Genomic DNA, 20140 nt, shown 5'->3' with positions numbered 1-20140 from the left:
CCTTGTTGCTTCCCCCTTCTCTCTCCCATGTCAGCGGCTCCAGGTCCAGCTCTCGGGGATGAAGGGGATTACTGCAGAAAGCTGAAGAGATTGGCAGCGTGGCAGGGCTAGGAATAGGAAATCTAACAGACATGGGAGACCTGCCTCGGTGACTGACTCAGCTTCTGACCCACTTACAGAACTTGACCAAACTGCTTTTTGGTGCCACTGCTCCTCTTCCATACTCTGCATGACCTGATTCTGTATGCTCTTATCCAAATAGGCCAGTATCTTCGAGGCAGTGACTGCCTCTGGTTAATTTTGGTGAAAAACAGCCTATAGGCTTGGATAATATGCTAGTTAAAAAAAAAAAAAAAAGGGGGGGGGGAGGGGGCGGTTGATTTGCTGATTTTACTAGGATCTGCCATGCCAAGAATAAAATCATCTTTTCACTTAAATAATGAAGAATACCCACACAGTTAAACCTGTTAATATTATTTAAAAATATGTGCAGCTGGAAGAGTGGCACGTTGCTCTCATTCACAAGTTTGCTACATCTTTACTGACGCCTACGATCACCCCTATAGGTCTATTTACAGAGGCATTTCTTCCAGGGGCCAAATTTTCCATTCATGTCCTTTCTTTCCCCTTCTCTCCTGCTTTATCCCCTCCCTCTAGCAGAACCCTTCAGTCACATTAGGCAAAGAATTTGTGGTGTGACATGGGGAACAGATCCAAGCCTCCAGCACGCAAAAAAATAAGCTGAATAAAACTAAAAAAAGTATTTTTAACCTGGATGGGTTCCCAGACTGAGCTGACTCCCCACCACAACAGGTGTATCAACACACCTGGGGACGAAACTGAGCAAACCAAGTTTCAACTCTTGCTGACATAACTACTGCTGACAAAGTCAAATGTATATATTAGTAGGACAAGAACATTTTAAAAATATTAATATTGGAGTGGGGGTTCTTACATTGGGGAAATCTTTAAACATCATAAAATGGACTTAATACATATTCCTTATGTTGTTCACAGTTTCCTTTGCCAGTTTGGCTAATTATACGATATTTAAGTTTAAACATATGTTGCCTCCCTTGCAGTGAATCCTCTCCTCCTACATGATACAGCAGTGAAGTCATCTTGCTGACTTCAAGTTGAATCCTGCACCCTCTTCAAGTAGGTGGGCATCTTTAGCTTATCTGGAGAACAGTCCAGCCCTGGGAGCTCAGCGATTCTCATTGTGATAAGCTACCAAGAGCCTGACCACGACAAATATCCTGAAATACATCTTCCAGATGCTCTGTTTATAAGAACCAGCATAACTTCTGCCATCCTGAGCATATGGTTCTTAAAACATGTAAGAGATGCATCTGCACTGGAGTGGCAGGTGAACCTGCAGACCGTAGTCTTTTAATCTCCTTCCTTCCATACCATCACCAACTGACTTTAAGACTTTGGGATTTTTGTCTTAAAACCAAAACACATATGATATAAGGAGATTCCAAATGTAAGGAAGTGGCAAAAGACTAAGCAAAAAAATCTGTTTAGAAGGGGAAAAAAATCTTGCAGCCCTTCACAAACATTCACGTGCTGCAGACAGGAAAATCTCTTTCAGTTAGTGCGTTCCACATTACAACGGCCTTTAGTAAGCAGAGAAGCAGAGTACACCACAATAGCTGTGTTTCATTAGCTTAGCAAAGCAGAGTATAGGATTTAAAGGGAATAGACAGCAGCTGAAAATAATTGCATTAAATTAACATTAACCCACAAACCCAGAAGTGGCATATAATATTCAGGACTGCTACAGAAGCGGTAACCCAGAGTTAATGTCTGTAAAAGACGAACAGTCCTGCTCTAACTGGGATTCAAAATCCTAAAGGAAGAAAGTTCACCTCAAATAGTGTTCCCTGAGGTGAGGAAAGGAAAGCAAGGAAAGCATGGCCTAGTTAAAAATACCAGTAGGTAGGAACACAAACTGTAAAATGATGTGGTTCCCAAAAGACTGACATTTTTATGGTTAATACACACATTCCCACACATTCCTTGTCAAAAAGGACTTTGAAAATAAATCTGATTTTAAGATCTGTAAATGAGATGGACATGTGAGAATTTAAACACTTAGGGCAGAAAAGACAAAACCTCAGAGACTAAAGCAAGAAAGGCAGCCAGGACTGGAGTGGACTAAAACACAGCCAAGAGTGACAGCTATATTTCAGCTGGTGACTGTACATTTCGATGTCTTGATCCAACAAGGGCTTAGAGTAGAAGAGTATCACCAAAAAAAAGGTCCTTAATTAATCTAAAGTGTTAGAATGGGGAGACACATAAACTCAAGGGCGCATGCTGTGCTCAAACTAAAGAGGAGATTTATGCTAAAGATGGGGAGGGGAAGTAATTGTTTAAAAAAATTGAGAGATACTGACTTAGAGCACCTACTCATTTCACCTAAGAGCAGAAGAAAGTCATGGCGCTATGGGCCAGGAGGGAAAATAAGCCCCCCAAGTTCTTTCTCCCAGCACCAGCTAGAAAAATCAGCCTGGTCAGGCCCTTGGCTAGCTGCAGGTCAAAAAGAAGAACTAAGCCATCAACTGAGTCTGAGGAAAGTTATAGCAGAAGCTGCTATAGACCAGCTCTAAGGCATCATCTGGTGCCTTGATAGCCTCTGACCATCTGAATTTACATGGCTTCTCCAACTGGAGATACATTCTATCTCATGAGCAAGCCAGCATTAGGAAACAATTAACATCCTATTTTCATTAACCATCATGTTCTTCCCTTCTGCAACCCTGCATAATTTAAAACGTTTATAGAAAGACAAAAACCAACCTGTGGACTTTACAGTAGTAAAAATTAGCAACGTGAGTTTGTGCTTCAGGTTGTTTTAAAACTCTAAACAACTGCCTAGCAAACACAAAATTAATTTGTAATCCATCCTAACTGTGCAGTGAAAACTTTTTTTTAGATGAGCTCTTCCTTACAGAAGGATTTTATAACTGTTCCTCAGTATTTGTCTACCATCTGCACAGCACTCTTGCATATGGACACACAGTACCTTTTGTTTGTTTGTTTGTTTTTGTTTTGTTAGGTCTCCTTCATTAGCAATACTCTTTCATGAGCAGAACAGGACTGCCTAAAAATTGTCAAAAATACGGTGCTTCATTGGCATTTTGAAATTTTTAATATTTAAAGTGAGTGCTTACCAGAATTTTTATTTAAGCACTTTGATGAAATTGCTAGAGCAGCCTGAATCTCACTTATCTAGAGATTTCTACAACTACTCTGACAATGAGGCTTTGTGTAAAGTCACAACCTGCAAGTTTCAGGGCAGAAGTCAGGTAAGTTAAGAGATGACAATCTAATTTTATACAAGTTTTGGCTTTCAGGACTTTAATTTCATTTTTCCTTAAAAAAAAAACCCAAAATATTATTTTCTCATATATTTGTCTAACTAAAGAGAGCAAAAAGCCTCCATGTGAGCATCAGGGGTAAGGCAACCCCATCTGAATTCTTGGTGCAGGTTTCTAGCTGTTTCACAAGGTTCACACCGCAGAACCTCCCCCTAGAATTTCTGCTCTGCCCAGCTTCCTACTTTCAAAAACCTGTCTGAACATTGCATCTTTGGGACCTCTATTGCTCTATGGACTTGGTTTGAATCAGCTAACAATTTACAAGGAGAGTAGGAAAGGAGAAGAGAGACACAGATCTCGTACATAGAAGCAAAAGAATCTGTTGCTGTTTCTTGGGATACCAAGCTAAAACTTCAGAAGGTGGCAAGAACGACCCAATTCTTTCAAGCAGCAGATCTGCTTGCTGTCCATACCTAATACAACACCTTGCCAGCAGAAATCCATCCTGAAGTTTTGGCTTAGCACGCTGGAAACACCAGTTATAGCCAAGGTTCTCTTTTATCTGTGATTTCAGCTAACACTTCCATTTCATTGCACAAGATCTCCTTTCAGCCCTGGCAAAACAGAACATTTTTGATCAACCTTATCTTCAAATAACTTTTCAAATAAATAACTGAAGTTAAAAAACTCTATAGCTGTTGCTATTCACTCTTACACTTCCATCAGTTATCTGCATAGTCATTCCCACTCTGATTTAATCATTCCTTTCATGATTGTCTAAGTCTACATTGAAAATGAGAACAGTAAATCAAACTAAGCACTTGGCAGGCATGTACTGGTGAGATCACAGCAAGATCCTGGAATAGCACAGGCACTCTCATATGGAAAAGGCTTGTGGAGTTCCCATGCAGTTCAAGTAACCATCATCTGACTCAATGAGCAATACTGAGACGGACACAGCCCTCTGTGGAAATTGGCTGTTAACCGGGTGAACACCCTGTGAGGTGGCAGAACTGCATTAATAAAACCAGCACAGAGCTTTTTAATCTAATCACATGAAGCTCAGAGGTAAAATGTTAGAAGCAAGAATACAAAGTCTCCATTAAAAGGTAAGCCTGAATACACAGAGACTTTTTTTCATTCCTCTGACTTTCAGTTCTCGGGCTAAATAAAATGCAACATTTCATGAGGCAGAAAAACAAGGCATTGTTTAGAAAAGGTGTACTTGGCCCAAGGAGAATCACAAAAGGATTACTTAAAATGTGTTTCTGATTCATCATGGTTCAATAACTTCTCATGAATGCTAATGTGTTTCAGAGAGATAGAAAGGCTTGTGCAGGTGTGACAGAAACAATTAGTCACTTATTAGTAAGTCCTGGCTTCACTGGCAGCCACGCTGCTGGAGCTCCACATTACCTGTAGGCCTGCCAGTAACTCTCCACAAGCTGCTGATATTTAGAACTGCCAAACAGGCAGGACAGCAAGTTATATCTGCAAACACTCATTTCTCTCCCCTCATTTTGCCTGCCTCCATGACGAAATTTGCAGTTAAAGTAAAATGCTACATGCTTAAGACAGTGTGGCTCCTCTTCAGGAGTAAGTGTAAGGATAGAATCTAAGTTTATCCACAAGCCCATAAACTAATCTACACACTAACTCACTGCATTTCCTCTCCAAGTTCTTTTAAAAAGGTGCTTATTCCAGAAGAAGTATACCTGCATGGATCTACCTGTACGGAGCAGAACAGACAGCTGTGTTTAAATTTAAACTTTACCTTGCTTTAGTGTAACTACTCCCTCCACCAGTAGCTTTACAGCAAGCAATAAAACTTTATTCTCTTTTAACACTCTAGAGATCCACTCATTTCCACAGGCCTTGAAACAACATTTAGAGAAAATTTTCAAACATGTTGCCTATTACCCTGATATCTGGCATCCTTTCCTAAAGCAGAAGTCAGAACAGCATGGAGCATATAATAAACAGAATGTATAATTTAATTTCCTTTCAGCTTTTAAGAAAATATGCTAAGATCCCTTAATTACAAATGATGTTCAACACTTAAAAGGCGACCCTCCAACAGGTACTTCGGAAACAAACCCCAACATTTTCCGAGAGCAACAGCATGATCCAAGCAATCATGCTGCAGCAGCAAGCCAGAGATGTGTTTGCAGCAGCAGAGAGCAGCCTGGCTTTGACTCTGTGCCTGACTACACACCCGAGACACCCAACTGCTCCAGCATAATGTTCATCCTCGCTACGAGACAGACATCACAATTTTTGTAGCATAGTGAATCTCTGAAATGAATAGCAAATAATTCACTAGTGGCTGAATTTATTAGCTATACAAAATTGTCAGGGTCAAAGGCCAGTGAAATGAGATGAAAACCATTAAACCAGCAGACTTCACGTTCTTTTGATAAAGAACACAGCCATATGCCTGTGTTCTTTATCTAACCACAGTTCCAATTAAATTTGCAGGAACTCAGTTTTCATCTGGTTTAGTGGCTAATTTCTTAGTATTCACTACCACTAAAACAATAAGCATAGACCCCGCTGTGCTGTTGTACTGCTGGTTTGCACACATGCATGTGTGTGCATGGATATAAAAGCCAAATATTTTGATTAGAAGAATGCTTCCTGAGTGCAGATCATAATCTCTTGTTGTCTAAACAGCAAAAATCTTCATAGGAAAGCTTTTCAAGCTGTTCAGAAAGTAGCTACGGTCAGAGGCATAGCTGCAGCTGCATAAGATGGGTATTCCCATCCAGCCGATCTGACCTGTGCATTTATTTTCTCCATCATTATTCATATCTGTACTGCAAAAAAGAGTATGACCCATATCTATCTTGGTTTGTGCTGAATTAACAGGAGCAAAAGTTAAGCTCATAGTTAATTGTAATTTAATAAGAATCTTTCCTGTCTTCACACCCACCCACCCACCTTAAAGGACCCAGAATAATCTAGGATTGGCCTTAAAAGCTCAAGAGCTTCCTTACTCCCACTACAGCCTTATGGTAGACAACCCGTAATGCTGTTTGTTGAGGACTCAAACAGGCTCTGCAACAGCAGACAGAAAGGATTGAGAGGGAAGAAATAAAAAGAGAAGGAATAAGAAAGCCCAGTGACCATTCTGAAGCAGCAGCCAGTTTGTATGCCTCCTGACCTGCAGGACAATCCAAGGTATAACTTGGGCTTCACCATTCTCCCCAGAGGATCAAAGGTTGTTTGCAAACTTGTCACAGTCCTGCCCTGCCACCAGCTAGCGATCCTGCATCCAGCTGGGCAATGTATTATATAAAAATGAGCATGTGTTAGAGCTGTGGAGGACTGAGGAATATTTACCTAATGAATGTGCCATTGTTCTACTCTTCTACTCTTCAGTCAATTACAAGTTACACAACGGCTCAACACACTCAGCCTCAGTTTCCATATGCCTGACAGACTAAGCTCATGTGACTTTGTGTGGGGGAACCCCCCAAAATTATATATCACACAGATTTAAATTCCTAAACTGAAACACTGGAGATCACAAATTCCCTCTTTCAGGCTTATCTTTCAAAAAAAGATGAAACCTAAATAAACTCAACAATATCTTCCCCTCCCCTTTTGGGGCCTGCTAATGCTTTCCCCTTCCACTTGTTTTATTTCTTTTCTCCTCCTTCATTCAACCTTATTCTACCATCATCAAAAGCTTCAAGGAACCTGAATGTTTTTTCTGCCATTTCTTCACAATGCCAAGTTCTGCCTTTCAGTGCCAATCTTGGTAACTTCTCCCCACTCCAGTAGCCCTTCCAGAACTATAATCCATCCTTTCAAGAGCTGCATTTTCTGTTGATAGTGCCAGAGGCCAGGAAGGCTCCTGGCAGTACAATTCCAACAAAGAGTCTGAAACTGAACAATTTTTTTTTAATTTTTTTTTTTCTGGTTAAGAGGGGATAAGGAAGTCCGAGACAAGGTTTTTAAAATGAGAATAATAATAAAAAATGCCTCTGGCATTGGCAGCTTTTAAATATAAACACATAAAATTTCCCTTTCAAAGGGGCAGGTAACGCACAACGTTTTTCACCAGTAATGAATGTCTGCTCCTCCTACCTACGCTGCAGAATAGAAGTAAAAGATTACATTGGGGATTCATATACCCCCAGATGTAAATAACACTCTAGTATTTGCAGTCCATTTCTGCAGAAGCAAGTGGTGAGGCCAAATGCTACAAAAGACTGCTAATACAGTCTTGCTCTTCTTCTAACAATTGTGCAAGGCAAGCCATTGCCAACTGCAGAATGATGCTATTTTTTGTCAGAAATACTTTAAAATAACTACTGCAGAAAGACACATTATGCGATGGCAATGTCTCAGCAACCCCATCTTTTTCTCTGCAACGGTAACAACAGGGAAGCTGCTGCTCCCAAGACAAAGTTGCTCTACTAATACAAAATGAGAGAAGCTCCTTCTCTTCCTAAATACTTACTCTGCTTTAGTACCATACCAGTGGGAAAGAAGCAGCTATCTTCTTCCCCTGAGGTATCCAGACTGCTCTGCAAATAGCAAAAGCTGTTGCAATTATCACATGTATCACACTCAGCTTTCAATGATTTCCTGAATTCCTCAATGAGACCAGAAGCAGCTGAAGACTAGTTTTAGACCTTAGAAAGGAAAAAGTAACTCTGCATATTTTAAGCCTGCATCAATTTCTTACACAATTCAAGGAAGGTGCCTTCCTTTCTTTGACCTAATTTTTTTCCTTCAAGACTTTAAGTGCTGAACTGTGACTGTGTGGACTAATTCTCTGAACGGACACGTTAGACACAGCTCACAACTGAAGAAGCAACATTTACAGCACTGTGCAACTGCGAGAACTCTCTCTTCGAAAGGCATAGAGGTGTAGCACCACTGTACTGAGTGACTTTATTTTAGCAAGAGAAACTGAGTTATGCAAGCTGTTCAGAAGAACATTTTCAGTGGAAGTATTATGGCAAGTTATTAACAGATTTCATTGTACAAGACCAAGATAACCCCTGCACAGCTTTCTCCATTAAGATATCAAAAAGCTACAGACTAAGTTTTTCTTTTGAAATAAGCAAACCAAACAAACCAACCAAACACACACATAAAAAAACCCAACAAATATTCAGAGGGTTTTTTCAGATTCAAGTGTAGATATCCCAACATGAAATCAGTATTAATACAAAACAGAAAATTATGGAGAATGTCAAGGGTTAGTATTTTTCAACTAACTCATACTGGTACTTCATGGTCTTTTATCTATGGACAACCTCTACTATGGAACAACCTGCTCTAACTCAGAGAGGACAGAGAGAGAGATGGTCCTTCACTCATGAAATCTAGATATCACCAGACAGTCTTTATGTACAGTCCTTTAAGAGCTCGTCAGTTTTCCAGTAATATTTTAAAACCACCTCTGCTCATTTCCATTGACAAAGTGCCCTCTAAAATGTTCCTTTTTCTTTGACTTCACGTTCACTAGGCTTTGTGCCACCATCAGAGTAAAAAAATGAAAATAATAGCACATTTCCCAAACTGAATTTAACACTTTTTAAACATTTTTTTTGCCTTTAGTATATACTAAGAGAGTTTGAAAATTTCTACCTACAGTTGATATGTAGGTTTATTCCATACAAATACTGGACAGTCAAACCTAAACAGAGCTGCCCTGAGCTTTTCCCAGTCTCTGGTGGGAACTCTACTATATAATTCAATAGAGAGAGCAGTTCCGTTCTGGCTGTATCTGAAAAAACTGATTGCAGATCTTTTCTGCCCTGTTTGGCTAAATCATCTCACCAAAGCACTACAATTACAGCAGGAACTTCATATTACGATGCTGTCCCCAGGGAAGCCAATCACCAGCTTTTATTCAGAAAATAGCTTCAAATATATCTCTTTGTGTCTACATTTGTCCTACTATCTACCCTTGTATTTTTTAAATTAATGTTGAGAAGATGCTCAAAACAACCTCCAAGCTTCCTAACCACTTCAGGTTATCTTTATCAATACAGAGCACACTTGCTCCCACTTGTAACTTCTCCCATAGAACAAGATCAAGTGACCACACTGATCAGACTTACCTTTCCCATTTGGTAAATATAATAAATTAAGAGATCTTGCTGCAGCTCTCACAAGCTAGCATTTGACTGATTAACTCCTTTTTCCAGTGGTACTACTTTTAAAAAAACAATAGGTCCTGGAGTTTGGACTAGATGACCTTTAAAGGTCCCTTTCAACTCAAACTGTTCTGTTGCCCAGATTAATTTTTAACAAAAATATTTTTCTCCCAAGGCTTCTCTAAGCCATGACTCTTGTCCCACGTAGTGTGCATATGAAATGACAACACACATTGACCACCATATTGAAAACCCACAACTCTCTTCCCCCTTGGCTACTACTGATAACACAGTTAATTACGTGCATAGCTGTAATTATACATCCATAACTAACACTTGTCTATCTCGACACAGAGGAGGCAGCTGGAAGCAGGCTGGTATGAAGAAGCTAGAAGATGCAGAAAACATTTTATGAGCCCTATCAACTGGTTTTATGCACTTCTTACCAGAATCTGCACAGTGTGGCACACCTGAATTCCCCTTTCTGTCCTTCCTGTTGGAATACTGCTAGCACCGAAACATTGAAGGGCAGCCATCCTGAGGATGCACTTACTCGGGGCACCAGTACTTACTGGATGCAAAGACTAAACCTACATTCTTCCAATGCCAAACCAGTGATTTACAATGTCTCTTCCACCGTGTTAAAACTACATAGCTGCACAATGTCATTCCCCAGAAGTTACATATCTCATGAACAACTTGTATCAGAAAACACTGGTCCTGCCCAGGTTCTGTCTGAATTAAAATGGAAGACATCAGCAGTGTGAAAACTGTGCTGACTCAAGCTTACCATTTCCAAATTAAATTAAAACTACTGGTTCTCCTAAATGACTTCAGATTCCTAGCCTGAGAGGCTACCTCTCCGTTCAATCCACATCCACAGCTGGGTCTTCTTTGTTACAGTGGAGATGGAGACATTCTCTACCCACAGGACATTCTCTAAAGGGGGCCCTCAACACTGAATTTCAATAGATCAAGAGAAAAAAGCCTCAAGACAGGAAAACAAGGCTTATCCCCTTAGCCAAGCTTATGAAGACCAATGAACACAGCAAGAACAATTAGTTGGAAACAAAGGATCTGTGGGTTGACCTAAGTTTGATTTTCTAGCCTAGTTTGGTGGTTCCCTATGTACTGATTTAGAGGAGGGAAGTCCAACTGCTTTTTCCTTTATGCCATCATTCCTTTAATTAGAAAACATAGCCTACAGGCTAGTACAGTTGGGTTTTTCAATCTTCATATATTCATTATACAGAATTAATTCAAAGCTAAAAGCTTCTCAATCTCTAGAGTGAAATTAATAATTTTACAAAATTTAAGCAATTTGGAGCAGGTAGAAAAAAAAAAATCTTAAAACTTACTGGTTTAATTTCAATCCACACACCATTGAATCATGGATGGTTTGATCCCTCTGGCCCATAAGCTGGGAGACCAATTTAAAATCCCAGCTCAAGACCATTTTATTTATTTGTTGCAAAATAGAACTCCAATTCCAACTTGGATTTAAAATTACGCAGAATATTTTTTTCCCTTCTCCTTCAGCAGACATTTCTCCTTTATCATAATGTGTCTTCTGATTCACTTACAGCTGCAGGGGATGAAGTCTTTTCTACCTTCCAGAAAATTATCCCAACACAGCATGACACGACCAACTCTTGTCACCCCAATACACACCCAGACACTCTTCCAACAAGCTAAATTCCTAAGGTAGCTGAAGGAAAAAATGGGCTATTTTTAGCAGGTCAAGAAATAAAAGCCCATACTATTGGATATTTTAAAAGTTTATGAAAGATGCTGTATATAGTTACAACGTAAGGCTAATCCAAGAAATACAGACTGAAATCACCAGTTCATACAGAGGGCAAAACAGATGCCCAAGTTTCCAGTTTGTCCAAATATGTCAGAGAAAAAAGCCAGGGCAGAGAAAGGCTCAGACCAGCACAGGGCAGTGAGATGATTTCCTCTTCTGAAACTGCTTTCCATGTTTGTGCTTTTACAACAGTTTCAATTTTAGCTCCAAAATATGAAAATCAGTCTTTTCAAAAAAGACCACGTAAACTGACCTGTTTCTAACATTAGTAACAATTAAAAAAAAAAAAAAAAAAAAAAAAAAAAAAGGTACATTTTTAAGGTCTGAATGATTTTTTTTTTTTTTTTTAAATGCCCCTTCCCTCATTTTCTGGAAATGGCATTAGCTGTCAAATCCTTATTTGCCATAGATATGGTTAAAATTGTATCGAGTGGTCCAAAACGAAAAAGAGCTTTTCATTTTGTTTTGTAGTCTTCGTGGTTGACTGGCTCCTTTTTCTCCCCCATTCTCCCTTTTCCTGAGTAGTTACAACCAGCACACCATATGCACTGTCTTTTGGTCTCCAATGGAACTTCTGACTTGCTCAGATTTTCTGCCCTTTTTTTTTTCTTTTTTTTTTTCTTATAGAAAAATAAGAGTAGGCACAACAAGAGAAGTTATGCATATCTATAGAAGAGATTTTAGACCTACATTTTAAGTAGAACTCAGAATCAGACCCCACAACTACGCCTGAATTTTGAGAGTTTGGTGAGCAGAAGAGATTTCAGCGCATGTGTGAAGAGGGACAGTGGGGGGTGGGGTGAAAAGGTTGATAGGAGGAATGTACTTGAACCACAGGGGGTAGAGCTTCAACAGATGAGTCTGCTGGTGCTTGAAGGGAGAGAAAAAAAAGAAAACTTGGGAGGGGGAGATTAAAAAAAAAAAAAAAAAAAAAAAAAAAAAAAAAAAAAAAAAAAGACAAACACCAATATTCTAACATTTAAAGAGCCTATTGACCGAAAGGTATACCAGTTATCTTTTGCAGAATCCAAGGATCCTTAGGATTTTTTTTTTTTTTTTTCAGTTGGTTTGGCTCTGTGTTACTGAAAAGGTTTGTCCAAAACTCCATGTGCTGAGCCAACATTTATTAGGTTTCAATTTCCAGCTGAAGCCACAACTGTTGCTATGAAAATTAATGTGGCAATTGTACCAGAAAGCAAAGCAATGGAAAAGACTGCACTGGTATGTAACAAGTACATTCATTGACACCAAGAGTAAAAATCATATATCAACCTGTGTCATAGACTTTTTTCTCTTCTTACTATTAGAGAAAAAAAAATGTGCAAATCAAATTTATTGTTGGGCCAGAGGGTATTATATGAATAGTTATAAATCACTCAATCCTCATCATTCATCCTCAGTGGATTACTGCCTGTCCTAAAATATGAAGCAGCAATTTAAAGAGTCACCCGTGCTATGTTCACATCAACAAGATTCAATGAAGAGTACTGCAAACTGCCAGTCTAGCCAGACAGAAAGCCTGAACTGCTAACATGAGGTATCTTCACCAAAACCCATGTATCCCTCAAACTTCTGCTGCACTATATGATAAATGTATGTTGGCTGAAGAGAATGAAAAATAGGCTAGCAAGAGTTTCAGTTCAGCTACAAATTCAAGCAGCAGAACGCATGCATGTTCTGAGAATATATGAATAGTTAGTTAAAACAAATCTCTATCTATGGAAGAAAGTGTTAAAACAACCGCTTTTTGTAGGAGTTTGTTGAAACATTGGTTTTGTTAAACTCTTTCCATCACTCCAAAACATAGGAAAATTCGTTTTAACTACATTTAAAAAATAAAAATCAGTCTCCTATTTCCCCAAAAGTTATACATCTCCTATTACTATGTAAAGATCAAGTCACCATCAGAAGGAATAGAGATGGTTTTCAAGTCTACAAACAAATGCACAAAGTACTTACAGCATGCACATGGTCACAGGAAAAGACAAATACATACTGAATTTTATGGAAGTTTCCAACAGACCACATCAGGAGATCTCATTCTTCCCATTTTTACTATGAGGCTGAGAAGGAGCTGGAAGTAAATCACCTCTGAATAGCACCAGTCATCTAATCTCAGAGAACACACAAAAATCTCAGCTGAAGGAGGTAGGTTGACATGCTGACAGTATTATTTGAGCCTGTTGTCAGACTCTGCACTTCCCTCCTCTTGTATAACTTCAAAATGTTGGTTGTATTTGATATGGGTTGTCAACTGCATACATTTTCATTACAGAAAATAAGGTCTACATGGAGCATTTAGTCCAGGTTCATGCACACTCTGATTTCCAAAAAAGCTCTAGCAAATTAGATAATCTTCAAGCAAGCTTCCTCTTCTGTATTAAAGAATGGGAGCTTAATGCCGTCAAATCTTCAGAATCTGAAGCTCTCTTAGAAGCAGTGACTTGTCCTCCCTTTCAGTCAAAGCAAGCTCAACAAGGAAAAAAGCCAGGTTATTATGTGTGCATCCATGTAGCTGATAAAGAAATTATACTGTCCCTGGTGACACAGTATTTCAGAGATAGATTTACACTTCATATGCCAACCATAAATTAGGAATGTACAACAAACCCTTTGAGCTAGGAGATGATACACACTTCAGGCCATAGCTTTTCTTGGAAATCTTAAATAGAATGATTTATGTGAATAAAAATCTAAGGGTTCACAGGACAAAGAATTTAAGGACTGGGCAAAGACCTTGAAATCATGAGAGCTGGGATAAATACCAATGAATAAGATACCAAAGCAGGAGTGGCAAATGTGAAGGAAGAAGTTACAAGGAGAGTTTAACTCAAAGAAATAAAAAACAAAAGGAAAGCAGAAGCAAAAGAGAAAATGCACACAGTCACGACACAGATATAGTTTTGTAATAAACCTATTTGGGAATAATTTGTTTTATTTTCTACCCTCTCACACCTCCCCCCCCTCTCCCCCCCATCCCCAGCCTCCTTACTGAAGATGATGTTTCACTAATATTTCAAATAAACTTAATTTTAATTCCATCTGAAAGGGGAAGTCTTTCCCCTAAGCATTGACTTGTAGTTCCCACTCCCTCCCTTCTGCTAGCGCTAGCTTCTGTGGAGTTTTTGCTATCTTACTGTAAATGGAACACAGCAGAAACAGTAGTAAGAAGACACAGGTCCTCAAATGTGGTAAGAATACGTCCTTTATCATATTTGCAGAACATCTCCGGGTATTATTCTCAGCTTTCTAAAGAACTCCATAGCTTATTCCCTAGAAATGCACCAAAGTGAGTTCATTTGTACATAAACTAGAACACTTTTCTATAGGGGATCCCTACCAGCAGTACCTAAAAGTCTTCATCTTAGTGTGATTTACTGGTGAACAAAAAAATGCCTTGTCCACTAACTTCTCGCAATTAACTTTCCTCTCCTAGCAGGCATTGACAGCAAGCCCACTGCAGACAAATCAAATACTCCCACTGGAAACCTGCCATTAGGAGAAATAAATCAATGCACTTTCAAGGGTTTGCAAACAAGCACCACGTGAATCCCTGTTCACCTTGCTCTTGAGTGCAAGCACGTGCCTTACAAAGCCATCTGCTCAGCAGCTTGAGAAATCAGTACCTCACTTACTGATGGGCACCACACCTGTGGCACCAGCCACTAAGCATCTGCCCAGAACACAGAAGTCTTCGTCTGTCAGATTTGAAATGGAGAGAAGAGGAAGCATGCTAGCTATCCCCTGGAGCATATACTTCTCATTAATATTCCTCTTCAATTTTAACAGTGATCAGAAAACAGAGGAAGCTAGCAGGAAGGTTATGACATTATCTTCAATCTCTCTTTTGTATTTCACACTTGCAGTAACGGAAGATCACACCACCAAACCAAATTCTTGCAAACAGCTTGATGCAAAAATGCTGAGCAAAAGACAGCTTTGCAAGTTTGTGACTTTTCTTCCTTTAATCTAAAACCTTATGCATGCAGTTTATTTAAGTGTCACATATATAATATCACCTCTTAGATCAGTACTATCAAATGTTTGTCAACATTCTGATTTCTGCCAATTGCTTTTAGTTTCTCTTTCCTTTTCCAGTGTTATATTTGAAGAGAGAGGAGAAAAAAGAAAAACGAGGGTGACTGACTTGAGTAGAAGAAAAATTATTCTAAATCCTTTGAACAGTTGCTCTGTTAAATTGACACAAGTTTAACAATGTGTACTTGGCACATTCCTCTTGCCACGAATACAAGAAACTTTAAAAAAAAAAACCAAAAAAAACACTCAAAGCAGGGAAATCTTTTAAAGATACAGCACATACCTTGCTGAACAGTGGTCTGATAGCTGTTACAAAGACTTTTGTAGATTCAAGTGCTCGAATAACAACAAAGACAAGGTAACTGTAAAGGCTTTTTCTTTTTTAAAATCTTTTTTAATAGAATGATGACTGAATGGAGAGTCAAATCTGACCAACCCATCCTCACTCAAATTGTACAGTCCAGACAGTGCAGAGACACAGCAGAGGAGAAATTCTACTAAGACCCAGGTATAACTGTGCAGAGAAACAGACCAGAAGACACAACGGTACTTTTGCTTAATTCAAGGGTACATCATGTTTTCTAGCTCCCAGGGTTCCCAAAATCCTATCACCTTCTACAAATGCGGAGAGTTCTTTTAATACAAGGACATGCTGAACATTCACAGCACAGCATGACAAAGAGAGCTCGTAAATTTTAAAGAGATTGTTTATTTCAAGGAAACAGACTATCAAGTGACAGCAAAATATCAGCTCTAGAAGAAAATTGTACTTGATGGCCTCCTCTAAGTCCCAAGCAAATCCATATTTGAGAATCACAGAATTAGAAACATTGTGGCTGACAATATATCAAAATAAAACAAAACAAAATAACCACCACCAACAAAAGCTTGTTATTGGAACAGGAGAACACTGTATGTTAGTATGCAGGTGCACTGGCAGAGATATGGGGAAACCTTTTCCTCATCAAACTTAAATCTGTAGTCATTAGCCACTCACTCCATCACATACTGAAGACATCTAGAGTATCAAAAGAAGAAAGCAACAAGTCTTATGCATGAACATGGGAGCTCTGCTCCCTGTGTATCAACACGGAAAACATGAGATCATACTCCAACACCACTTTGTAGACTGGACACTGTGAGAACGCATGTCTGTGAGCCTAAACCTTAAAATCAAAGAGATTTCTACTAGGTAGAAAAAAACAAAGAGCGGAAGGAAGGGTGGAGCACCACGTTACTCTTGATCTGCAATTCACTACCTCACAGCATTGCTGCCAGGAAGTTCAATGCACACAGCAGTGTTTCAGCAACAGTTACGCTTTTACGTACAATAATAAGCTTTGTTTGATGATAACCAGGGTAAAAGGGCATTAAAAAAATAACTTTGTAGGAGAACATAACATGTAGCACCCTAACAACAAGAATACAGAAGTACTTGCTTTTAAGAACACCAATGGTCAGGTTATATAATGACAACTGCAGAACTGCAGATACATTTGGTTACCAAGACTCCTTCAGAGTAAGCAGGTAAGAGTTTTTCCTCTCTCCTCAGCAAAATCTGTCTGAACTCTGCACCTAGTACGTTTTTCCTGGCATATGGAGAATATAAGGAAAAATATCAAGATGGCAAGAAACCATAGAAAGCAGTTTTCTTTCCTCTATCCCCCACCCCGTCCCATCAGCAAATCGTTCATCAGCAAATCGTTCAGACAATGATACTCAAAGTTGCAAACTACAGATAAGGCAGATGTATTGTAGTGAACAGTGAGTTTCAAAGAGATTACAAAGAGAGAGAAAAGAAAGTCAACTACCCCTATGCAACCTTTCCAGTATGAATAAATTGCGATTCAGATTTGCCTCTAGACGAGTCAATTCTCACGCTTAGACCCACAGACTGCACTGACAGTATCTTCTACTAATATCCATTTCACATCATGTTCCTGTTTTAACCATACCAATCTTTCTTTTCTCTGACTGGTGAGTTTTAAAAGCTGCTGCAGTACTTTTAACAGCTTTATGACGTGTGTTAATGGATATTTTGCTAACAGTAAACAAGAGGGACTTTTACCAGCAAGCTGTCACTGCTGCTGTTCCTCCTCCTTATCTAGTTACCGGTCATCAGATTAGATCCCTACCACCTACTTATACAGCTAAAAAAAGAAAGGGAAAAAAAAAAAAAAAAAAAAAAAAAAAAAAAAAAAAAAAAAAAAAAGAAAAGTGGGAATTAGGGAAAGAAAACCTTCAAAGAAAACAAACTTGCAGCTCAAACGGGAAGAACTTTATGTAAATTTCAATGTATTTTCTTTCCTCTGTAATATTCTGTCTAAGACACTCAATCAAGCAGGAATGACATGGAAAGAATGGGACTAATGCGAACAATGAATGATCCATAAATGTCTACAAGATTATATAACTGAAGACGAGATGACATGCATGTGTGCGTGCATTTGGGGAAAAGGAGAAACAGACAAGGAGAAAGAGGAGGAAACAACATCCCCAGTCACAGATACAGGACTCGGCACAGCTCTTACTCAGTTTCCTTCTCTTCCCAAAAGACAAATACTTTAATCGAGGGCAATCAGGCAGCTGAGGGATAAAAGCAAAAGAAAACCCATTTGCTAATGAAGACACTTCAAAACATCCCTTGCTGAAATTGCACCATAACTGCAGTATCATGAAACACAGCTCATAGACAACCATGTTTATACTAAAGCAATTAACACACGGTACATTTCCTGCACTGTTATTATCGTTGGCATTCTCTCTGTGTTTGTTACACGTTTTGAGCCTTGGCAGGTTAAGAGATATTCTTATAAAGTTAACAACAAAACGTTGATGATTTGAAATGTACTCACTGTTATTTTTCAGGAACTCCTATATTTACTTTACACCATTCTCGGGGGAGAGCTGAACAGTTGTATTAGTTCTGCAAGGAAAAGATACACAAAATAAACTTTGCAAAGGCTTTAAGCCAAAAAAACTTCACGAATGTAACTTTTTAGACCCAGTACCCGCTTGCTTTAGAAGGCTGCACACTGGCTTTGCATAATCACCACCCACACTTCAGAACAATCATTTCATCTGAAATTCATTAGCGGTTTGATCACTTGTGCGAGCATAAACTTAGGGAAAGAAGCACACGCACCCCCTCCCACCCCCTATAAGAAGCTCTCAGATGCTGGGTCGAGGGGGAGGCATGCCCTCGGAGGCGGCGGCTGGGTACCAATGCCGAGCTCAGAGCCGGCTGCCTGCGGGGATGCACTTGCTTCAAACTTGAGGCTTCATCTCCCGAGCGGCGCCCGCGGCGGTGCGGACACTTGCCGCGGCCGCAGTTTCCGCCCGGGCCTGACCCCGCGCATTAACCCCCGCGGGTCCGGCCGCGGCCGCTGCCCCGCACGCCGCCCCCCGCCCCCGCGCAGCGACGCGCCGGTCCCGCCGGGTCGGGAGCGCCCCGCCACCACTCACCCCCCGCGCCCGGAGATGCTCGGCTCCCGTCCGCGCCCGTCGCCAGCGGCCTCCGGCCGCCGGGAGCAGCCGGTGGCGGGCAGGGCTGCCCGGGGCACGGGAGGGGGCTGAGGTGGGGACGGATCGGGAGGAGGCGGTGGCAGAGGAGGAGGAGGCGGAGGCGCCGGCGAAGTCGCGGCGGGGAGAACCGGGCGGCTGCGGCAGCAGCGGCCGGGGGCCGGCGGAGAGGGCAGGGCGGCGGGAGGAGCCGCTGTGCGAGGCGGGTCGGGTCGGGCCGGCCCGGGCCGCCCCCCCGCCGGCAGCCGCCGTCCGGGGCCCCGCCGCGCTGACAAGCACGGCGCTGCGCTTCCTCTTTCTCGCGGCGACGGCGGCCGCCCCCCGCCCCGCACCTCCCGCCGCGGGCAGCGGCTGCGGCGCTCGCCCGGGCAGGTGCGGGGCTCTCCGGCCGCCTGCCGCGTCCCGTTCCTCCACCCCGCCTGCCCTCCGTGCCTCTCCGCGCTCCCCCGCACCGCCCGGCCAGCGCCGCCGCCGCGCCCCCGCGCCGGACCGAGGCTCTCCTACCTCCGCCGTGGGCAGCGCCCCCGCCCCAGCGCCGAGCGGGGCCGCTCGGCCGCCCGTGCCGCGGGAGCCGCGCTCCGCTCCGCGCCGCCGCCTCCGTGCGGTGCGGTGCGCTGGGCAGCCCCGGCGCTATCCCATCCCGGGGCTCGCACAGGCACCCGCCGCTCTCACTTCCTCTTCCTTCCTCCTGCTGGCCGGGCCGCGATGTGCAGCCCCGGGCCGGCCGCCGCCGAGGGGTCCCGTGGCTCGGCAGCACCTGCGGGCGGGGGGCGACACCCGCTGCCGCCTCCGCCCGCTCCCGCTCCGCTTCCTCCGCGCCGGGGTGCGGCTGGCGTCCCTCCTCCTGCAGCTCCTCAGTGAGGAATTGGGGCTACCTCCTTGCCTTTGGAATAGCTATTTATGTTTTGATGCCGCTTCTCTTCCCAGAGAGCGGCCGCCGCTGAGCAGCCCCGCACCGGGCACGCTGCGGCGCACGTCTGTTCGCCCCCGAAGCGAGAGAGCTGCCGGCGGAGACCAGCCCAGCCCAGCCGGGCCGCTCCGGGCCGGGGCCCCGCCGGGAGGGGGCGGCCGCAGCCCCGCTCCGCGCCCCCTGCCCGGCTCCGCCGCTGGGTACCGGCTGCTCCAGGCCCTGGAGCTTCGGCATCCCTGCGGCCCGCTAGCGCCGGGGAGGGACGAGCGCCCAACTCGTGGCTTTTGCTCCCTGGAAAAGTCAAATATCAGAGCTCTGATTTTGTGCTCCGTCTCCCTGAAAGAAAAGTGATGAATAAGCTTTGTTTTGTTTTTCTTTAATGCCTTAACCTACTGTTACTCTGTGAACTACACAG

At 42.1% G+C, this 20140-nt stretch overlaps 1 protein-coding gene across 4 annotated transcripts in view; it reads right to left on the bottom strand.

The window, feature by feature from the left end:
* Positions 1 to 19382, bottom strand: part of ELMO1 (engulfment and cell motility 1) — a 306304-nt gene extending 286922 nt beyond the window's left edge. Inside the window, exons 1-3 of one of the 4 annotated variants that reach the window (XM_040060465.2) lie at positions 18759 to 18831; positions 18149 to 18219; positions 17825 to 17879 (exon numbers count right to left, since the gene is read on the bottom strand). The gene's annotated coding sequence lies outside the window, so the exon portion shown is untranslated. Of the gene's footprint in view, positions 1 to 17824; positions 17880 to 18148; positions 18220 to 18438; positions 18459 to 18758; positions 18839 to 19319 lie in introns of those variants that run through there. The other 3 variants (XM_040060448.2, XM_040060440.2, XM_040060458.2) reach the window with 3 other exon arrangements.
* Between the last annotated feature and the right edge of the window lie 758 nt (positions 19383 to 20140).

Source organism: Hirundo rustica, chromosome 1 (genome assembly GCF_015227805.2).
Source record: "Hirundo rustica isolate bHirRus1 chromosome 1, bHirRus1.pri.v3, whole genome shotgun sequence".
Taxonomy (NCBI): Eukaryota; Metazoa; Chordata; class Aves; order Passeriformes; family Hirundinidae; genus Hirundo; species Hirundo rustica.
The sequence above is the reverse complement of the archived record's forward strand: the minus strand, read 5'-3'. Positions and strand labels throughout refer to the sequence as shown.